The 8,192-nt window shown below is 34.6% G+C and overlaps 1 long non-coding RNA gene across 1 annotated transcript in view; it reads left to right on the top strand.

Annotated features, from left to right (window-relative positions):
• Window positions 1-1,402: 1,402 nt before the first annotated feature.
• The window catches only part of LOC119640249, an 8,161-nt gene continuing 1,371 nt past the window's right edge, over window positions 1,403-8,192 (top strand). The window contains exons 1-2 of the long non-coding RNA XR_005247629.1: window positions 1,403-1,477; window positions 6,754-6,954. This is a non-coding gene — a long non-coding RNA (uncharacterized LOC119640249). The remainder of the gene's footprint in view (window positions 1,478-6,753; window positions 6,955-8,192) is intronic.

Below are 8,192 nucleotides of genomic sequence, written 5' to 3'. Positions count from 1 at the left end.
TTAGATTCTGCTTAAGAAATAATAAACTTGACGCATATCTCGGGATTCATTTACCACACAAGGTCTGGAATTTTGAAAGTAAAGAATAAAAACAACCTTAATAAATTTTCATAAACAACATACGGTCGATCAAATGTAATAATAATAATATCAATTAATTATTACTACCCACAAATTAACGCATTATTCGCAGAATTAACAATAAAACGGTTTAATATGTATGAGTGGCCTTAAGATGAATATAATATTCTTTCTTTTAAAGCCCTTGACATAGCTACATCCGAGCAATTATTAGATTTAAAAAATATTAAACATTAACCAAAGTTTTTATGTGTAAAAAATGTTCTTTGTAGCGAATACAGCTCATCATGTTTTAAATACATTCCATAGCATTTAGAACGCAACTAAAGTCTTTGAAACTTTAATGCTTGTTCAAAAAATAAACAGAGAGCGTTTGAATTGACTCTGAAATTTGAAAAGTACACAATTAATCCTTGTGGGCAATAGTAACCGAAGACTGTATATGCACCATTAAGAAAAAGAGTACCTTACGTAAAGGAAAATTGTTACCGAAAGTGAATATAAAGTTAAGAGAAGGGTAAACGGGGGCAGTCCAAAAATAAGCAAAATCGCTTAAATTTCGGGCCGAAACTTGTCGGTGTACCAACTTTTATCAAAAATTAAGATCTGCAGATTCAACATGGGACAAGTAGACAGACAGACAAGCTTAAATCGATTTAGAGTGATTCACAATTGGTTTGTATTATAAAAGTTGGTCCTTCCGGATGTTGCATACATTCGGATTAGATTAATGTAACCTTGTACCACTCTTGTACCTTGGAGCAAGATATAAAAAAAGCTAATCGCTATGTAAGTGAAATTATATTAAATAATTTGAACTATGTTGCAAGATTATCAGCATTAGATTGATTAATATTAAGATTTGTCCATTTGTAATAGCTTTAGTATCAATTTGTTTCTCACAAAATTCCGGTCCACAAGTTATTATATTTTCTTCTATTAAATATTCTATTAAATCGTCGTGATTTTGTAGTGAATGGATTATTTCGTATTGGTTTTTTTTTTTAATATCATTGGAGGAATAACGGTTAAAACCGATGGATCTGCATAAAATAAGAGTTTTCCATTTAATCTTATGGACTTATTCATCGTAAGCCGACCATGGAGCGATAAAAGGAAACGGTTTTCTCCACATCCTTTGAGGTACCGTGATAGGCACGATTTCAATTGTTTTGAATGGCTGGCTCCCCGTAGGCTTACACCATTATAAACTTTACTTTAAAACTATAACAATATTGATAATAATACATCTGGCAACCTCATGTGTGTCGAAGTATTACTAATCGCTGCACAAAATTTTTATTTTACAAAGTTTTTATTTTATAAATTTATTTGCATAAATATTCTTATATTTGCAAATGTATATGGTTTACGAATTCCCGAAGATTTAAGCAATGTGTGTGTTATTTTTTATTTTATACATTGCATAACATATAAATTGTGGTTTTTGGCTATTTTCTTCTTTTCTTTGTGCGCGTATAATATATTGTGGTTTTTAGAAATTTTTGTCTTGGTTTTCATAAAAAGTGCTTGAGTGTTCCAGTTTTTTGCCCAGGCGGCTTGTTGTTTTATACATTTTGTCAATTTTATTTTTAATAAATTTTACAGTTTTTCCAACCTGGTTTTGCTGCTTTTTATATATTTGTTGATTTATTTATAACTTTTAATATGGACTGCTGTTTTTCAACAAACGTAAAAGTAGTGATGAATTATTTTTGTTTTGCTGTTTAGAGGAAAGCAATTTGATTATACTAATTTTTGTACGTATGGGCTGCGATGGACTTGCCCTAATTGTCGTGATATGTATGTTAATGTGTTTAAGGTAATCATGCAAACACGTACTGGCTTTAAAGATGTAAAATTAATAATGAATGACTGTTTAAATAAGCTGGCTATGATTGAAGATAACTTTTCTAAATGCAAATACCTCGAACGGCCTGAATTGTTACCTCACAATGTTCGTTGGTCGCCTGCATCGTCAATAGTTTTTGTCGACTTAACGACTGACAAACTGTCAACTGATTGTGCTTGTAAAGCATCGGTAGAGGCTTCTATTGGTACTCCTGTTTATGCGGTTCCTAATAATAATTTGAATTTGAATAATAATAATATACCGGAAGTGGTTGTAAACAGTCCTAGTTCAGATGGGCATAAGACGCCTCAGGACGTTCCAATTTCCATTTCCCCGTTGCCTCGAATCGCGGTGGCTCAGTCTAATGTTAGAATAGTAGATTCGTTAGTGACCAAGAAAACGGATGGGCTATGCAATCATGATTCGGTTGAGTTGGTTGCAATACCTGCGCGGAAAACTATTTTTGTGTCTAGATTATCCTCGGATCCTACGACTGAGAAAGTTTTGAATTACATCCAAGCTTACTATTTCGGATCCATCAATGGTTAGTGTTTTCAAGTTTAATGTTGCACTTAAGCCTGACATTTCATGTTTTAAAATAGTAGCACCTGCTGCGATGTTTGATAATCTTGTTAAAAAAAGTGTCTGGCGGGAAATTACTTTTGTTAAAGAGTTCGTGGTTCCTAAAAAGACCAGATCTCCTGCTAATCTTGATGAACCTTTTGTGTCTTCAAAAAACTAGATTTGCTAATATTATATCAAAACTTTCGTGGTTTAAACACAAAGCTACAGTCGGCTTTTCTGAGTTCAGTTGGTACTGACAATCACGTAGTGGTGTTTACGGAAACGGGGCTTAAACCTGATATTAATGACACTGAAATATTTTGTTCTAGATTTCAAGTGTATAGACATGATAGAATCGAAAGATTAGGTGGTGGTGTATTAATTGCCGTCGATAATTGTTGCGCATCGTCAATAGTCAGTTTTCCTGTGACTGTTGATGTAGAATTTATTTGCGTAAAAATTGTTCTTAAAAACTGTATGTTGTATATAGTTTGCTCTTATACCCCTTCAATGTCTGACATTTCTATTTTCTTTAAATATTTACAACTGATAAAATTCGTGGTGAATGATCTAAAACTCTCAGATAAAATTTTGGTTTTAGGAGATTTTAATTTACCGTTTGTATCGTGGTGTTGCGACGAAGACCTTGGTTATTACACTCCTGTATCTTACCCCTTGCTATACACTGACTTTTTTGAAGAACTTTACGAGTTATGTCTATTCCAAAATAACTCAATTGTTAATAATAATAGTAGACTTTTAGATTAAATTTTTTTTAACTACTCAAACGTAAGTATAACTCGTGTGGATCCGTATATTTTGCCTGAAGACATACATCATCCTACATTGGGGATAAATTTCGGCAATCTGCAAACTATGCAAGTCCTTAATAAGACTTGTAATAAAAGATATATATTTAGGAAAACCAATTATAATAAACTTCATAATATTCTGAGTAGCTTCCACTGGAACTTAGAATATTCTGATTTTGAAGGTTGCCTTGATTCTATTTATAATATTGTCTTATATGTTGTAACTAAGTCGGTACCTACACATTCAAACAGTTATTCATCAATTTATCCTATTTGGTTTAATAAACATCTTAAGCTGATCAGAAATAAAAAGTGTAGATCGTTTAAAAAATTCAAACGTAGTGGACTCGTTATGGATTATATACGTTATTCGGATGCTAGACGTGAATACATCTTTGAAAAAAATAAATCTTATGCAGTGCATTTGCAAAGGATGAAAAGTCAATTATTTTCTAATCCTAAATGTTTTTATAAATTTGTAAACTCAAAACGTAAAGTTAATGGATTTCCATCTGTAATGAGCTATGAAAACGTTGAATCAACGGATCTGTCTGTTATTAGTAATTTCTTTGCAAATTTTTTCGAAAAAACGTTTTCAGCTAATAGTTTGACATATGAGAAATATCCTTATTTTATTAATTTTTTCGATCATTTTCTACCTATTACTTTTACAGAAGCTGAAGTTTTCGATGCTATGCGAAAGGTAAAACTTTTCTATTTAGCCGGCCCAGATTTGATTCTCGCTTGCATCTATCGTGCTTGCGGTAATTTTCTTTATGTTCCATTAACCAGTATATTTAATAATTGTATTAGATGCGGTTACTTTCCTACTATTTGGAAGAGACGTTTTATTATTCCTTTATATAAAAAGGGTCCTAGAGGAAACATTGACAATTATCGTGGGATTGCTAAGTGTATTACCGAAGCTCTTGGAATCAGTTATAGTTAATAAACTAAAACCATGCTTACCCATGATTTTGATTGTTTGCCAGCAAAGATAAATCTACAGCCACAAATTTATTAGAACTGACTTGCTCTATTTTTAAATCTTTTTCATTATATAAACAAACGGATGTTATCTATGCTGACTTTTCGAAAGCTTTTGATAAGGTGGATCACAATTTACTTATTTACAAATTACGTCTTATGGGCTTCCCTAATAATTTGGTTTGTTGGTTTCGGTCTTTTCTCACAGGTCGTACTCAGATGGTGTCCTTCAATTCAACCTACTGGCGCTCAATTTCAGTTACATCTGGTGTTTCTCAGGGCAGTCATCTTGGACCCTTGTTATTTGTTTTATTTATTAATGACCTTCCTACCTGTGTTAGCAATTCGTCTGTTTTAATGTATGCCGATGTTGTCAAACTGTTTTATTCGTTGTGCCCGACTAATGACGCTTGCGCCCTTCAATTTGATTGAATGCTTTTCAGTTGTGGTGCTTCACGAATGGAATGTCTTTGAATTTAAAAAAGTGCAAAAAAATGTCATTCTCTTGGTCTGCTATAATCCCATCCAATTATTATTTTGGCAACTGTGTATTAGAAAATGTGTCGTCTTTTAATGACCTTGGAATTATTTTTGAGATTAAACTTACATTTGGATAAATCAGTTAACAAAGCCAAATCGCTCTTGGGGTTCATGAAGCGTTGGTCGAAAGAGTTTTGTGACCCATATATTACGAGTTTTGTGACCATTATATATACCCATATATACATCGTTAGTTAGACCCACATTAGAGTATTGTTGTATTGTCTGGTCACCATTTTATATGTGTCATATTGATCTTATTGAATCCGTCCAACGTAACTTTTTATTATTTGCTTTACGAGGCCCAGGTTGGTATTCTCATCTCCCCCTACCTCCTTACCTACTTTAGTGAAAAGACGTGAGCTACTAGATAAATTATTTATGGTTAAATTATAAAAGAGGAGATATTTACTCTTCAGTTTTGCTTGGACAATTGGATTTTAATGTGCCTGAAAGATTCACTAGACACTACGTTCCGCTAAAGTTGTTGCATTGCCGTACTAACTATCACCGTAATAACCCGCTCCGTGCGCTTTGTAAACTTTTTAATGATAATTTTCACAAATTTGATATTTCAGTTAATTCTTTCAATTTTATAAAAATTTCTATACTTCGCGATTAGGTGCCAAGTCCGTCTGTATCTGTCTAATGCCCTCCTACTTTTCCTCAACGCACTCCAGCTAGCACGTTCACCTTAGCCACTCATCGCGGCTCATCTATAAACAGAAAACAAACAAAAAAAAAAAAAACCTGACCGTTGTGTGAAGCAGCAGTTCCAGCGGCAAAATCGTTGTTGTTGTTGCTCCCAATGGGCTGTCCCAGGATGAGATGCCGACGCCAATTGAGGTTTCCTTATTTTGTAGCAGCCCCAGCCCTTAACGCCTTTTATCCTAACGCAAAGAACCGTCACACCTTTCTTATCCTCTCTCCGATCAGCAATTTTTACAGTGATAGCGACGACAAATGGTGTGGTCGTAAGCAATTGTTTCATTAAATCTCTTTACCACGTTTTCCATCCTTTCCTTTAAATCTACTCTTTAGTTAAACCGAATTGTTTTTTTTTCTTCACACGTTTGCTTAAAAATTAATTCAGTAACAGTTTCCTCAAAGGTCGTAAATTTTCTAGTCTACATCACGTTAAAGTATATTAATGTATCGGGAACTTTTCACTTCGGCATTTCTTGATTTACTTCATAGGCAGTTTCACTGATATCTTTGTTTTTTTTTACATACGTATTTCTTGCAAACTGTAGTAATAAAAACTGCAAATATTTTATTTTCACAGTTTGTTGGTTTATTATAAATTTTGACAATTTTACAAAGCAACTTTTTCACATTTCTCAACATTAGGTGCTTAGAAAACCTCTTTCATTTATTTAGAGAAATAAAATTACTGTCTTTGCATTTATTTGCTTTTTGTTTGGTTTCAGTTTTGTTTTGTTTCTCGTTAATGCTATAAGAACCTTTATAAGTAGAACAAAAGGTTCACTTAGTGCTATTAGTTGTACATAAGTGTATATAAATTTAACTTATTCATTTGTCTATATATATACATGTATTATTTATTTCTTTCACCACGTACATAGGTAATCCATCTGATGGCTGAATAATTTACAAAGGCCATCTAATATTTGCAATTACATCCACACATCTACACATATCATTTTTTTTTTTTATATTTCTTATAAAGTATTTCTGACAACCGCTTATCGATTGCGAAATCAAACGCACCATGTTAAATTCACAATCCTAACATTTACTAGTTTTCATTCGTTTATTTTTTCATTCTAACAGAGAAAAAACAAATTTACTTCGGCCGCTACCGCTTGACTTTCTTTCCTGAAGATCAAAAACTGACTGACTCCCAAACTCTCCTTTCCTTCTTTTTTCTCCTTTTTATTTCTTCTTCTTCTTTAGCGCCAAGCCGCTATTCTTGCGATCACGCGATTTTGCATAACGGGGCGCCGTTATTACTACACTCGTGACAAAAGCAGACCGACAGACCCCTTCTCTGACTTTGTTCGCGCAAGTTACAATATATAAGATAAATAAATAAATATACGGCGGCATGCTGCTTCACAGTGGTGGTGGGTTGGGCGGTTTTTGATATCTGCAAAGGTAAATTAATGTAATTACTAAATTTTATATATAAAGACGATCACAAACTTACTATTTGGGCTGCAGAAGTATTGCACACTGCTGAAGCGATAGTGCAAGTGTATGCTTGTTTTTTTAACCTAAAATAAAATAAAAGAAATGAATAATTTATACATAATAATAAAGGGTAAATGCAAACTTACCTTTGACATACAGCGAACCTTCATCTATATGAGGCGATGAGCGGAGCAACTTGGACTTGATTTTTATCATAACCTAAAATGGAATAATAATAAAAAATTTATAAATTTGGAATAACGTATGCCCTATAATCCCATATAAATTACCATTCCGTATTCACGGCTTCCTTTTTTATTTAGTCACCTAGGAACGTATCCCATATAAATTACCATTCCGTATTCATGGTTTCTGTATTCGCGGCATTTTTATGGAACGTATCCTCCGCGAATAAGAAACTTTTACTGTATTTGGATTACCTTTTGTTTGCTTAGAATATTGATACGTTGTAAACCGGTGACTCCCTCCAATTATTTCCGGTTAGCAGCATTTGGACGATGTACCCTAGCAGATGTATTCGATAGCTACTTCCGCTCTTGTAGGATCCGTTACCTCCAAAGAAGGCAAGGCATGCCACTATGGTCGCCTGCATGCGCTCGCCTATGTTTCCCTCCAGCACATGTTGGCGCATAGTCGCATAAAAAATGTCGTAGGCGCTGGTAAATGCTTCATGGACGTCTGCTTTCGGGAATTCTGCTTCCAGATATTCGCTTGTGAGGATGACATTGTCGCTTGGCTCCGCCGTGACAGTGTCATCGCTCACTTCTTTGCACGCGTCTTCTTTCCTTAGGGTGAGGTCCTTGAGGAATGCTTGGCGTCTTAGCTGCTCACGTATGTACTAAGCAATTCCGTAGTCCGTGAACAGCCGCATGTACTCCTCCTCCTTTATGATTTATCGACCAGTGACTAGATAGTTAAACACCACCCCATCCAGGCCGAAAGGTCGGCACTCTTCTTCGGCCTGGTCTAGCACTCTGTAGTCCATATCGTCTATGAGGTGGTAGTCATGAGTTGTCCTGGAGACGCTTCTCCAATGTGTGACCTGCGAGTAAATTAAACGTTCCGCCGATCTGGTCCTTTTTCTGCAAGATAGCGCCATGTTACAAAAGAACGGCTCCAAAAGATCCTGGCTTACCTTGTAGGCCGCGATAGTTAAGCCAGGGTAAGCCTCCAGCAGCTCA

The sequence above is a fragment of the Glossina fuscipes genome, unplaced genomic scaffold (assembly GCF_014805625.2).
Source record: "Glossina fuscipes isolate IAEA_lab_2018 unplaced genomic scaffold, Yale_Gfus_2 116, whole genome shotgun sequence".
Taxonomy (NCBI): Eukaryota; Metazoa; Arthropoda; class Insecta; order Diptera; family Glossinidae; genus Glossina; species Glossina fuscipes.
Note: the sequence above shows the minus strand (reverse complement) of the source record. Positions and strands in the feature narration are given on the sequence as shown.